Genomic DNA, 753 nt, shown 5'->3' with positions numbered 1-753 from the left:
GCCTTGACTTAGTGTAAGCAGTGCTTGGCAACAACTAAAACATCAGTTAGCAACATTATTCTGGTATTAAATCCAAACCACAGCACTACACCAGCTACTTGGAAAAAAATTAACCCTATCCCAGGTAGAGGATAGCGTGTCCCGAAACCAGGACATCACTGAGATACCTGGATAGCTCAAGGGATGCTATCAGAGCTTTTGCATTAGGACACAACTGAGTTTTCCCTGGGTTTCTTCTACAAAAGAAGCCTTGTTTCTGGAATGGGATGCAGAATGAGCAGACAGGCAGTTTAGGATGGGGTAAGGTCCTTCTTCAGAAGGAAAGTATGGAATTTGTACCCTGTCCTTTCCCTAGGATGTCAATAGGCTCAGTTACAGCTGTGCATGGAGCTATCTGTGTTCTCTGCATCTCTGAGATCAAGTCAAAATTGGTTCTGTTGTCTCAAAAAGTGTATCCCCCATTTTAAAAGATCTTTTTTTTTTTTTACCTTTAGTCACAGCCAGGCATGCAATTGCATGTTTTCTGTGCGTGTGTTTGCACATACAGTCGCCCCAATTCTGAGCACAGCTATTTCCTATCTGTTGTGATCTGACTACAGCAGAAATTAAAATAAAGATTAGATTAGTTACCCTGGTAACAGCTACCCTTACTTCATATGACGCACGGATTCTGTGAAGCAAAGGAGCACATATCAATTTGTGCTCTTAATTTTTGGGACACTCAGGGCTCAGCTCTCCCCAGGAGGTCCTCTG

This window comes from Geospiza fortis, unplaced genomic scaffold (genome assembly GCF_000277835.1).
Source record: "Geospiza fortis unplaced genomic scaffold, GeoFor_1.0 scaffold333, whole genome shotgun sequence".
NCBI classification, from domain to species: Eukaryota; Metazoa; Chordata; class Aves; order Passeriformes; family Thraupidae; genus Geospiza; species Geospiza fortis.
The sequence above is the reverse complement of the archived record's forward strand: the minus strand, read 5'-3'. Positions refer to the sequence as shown.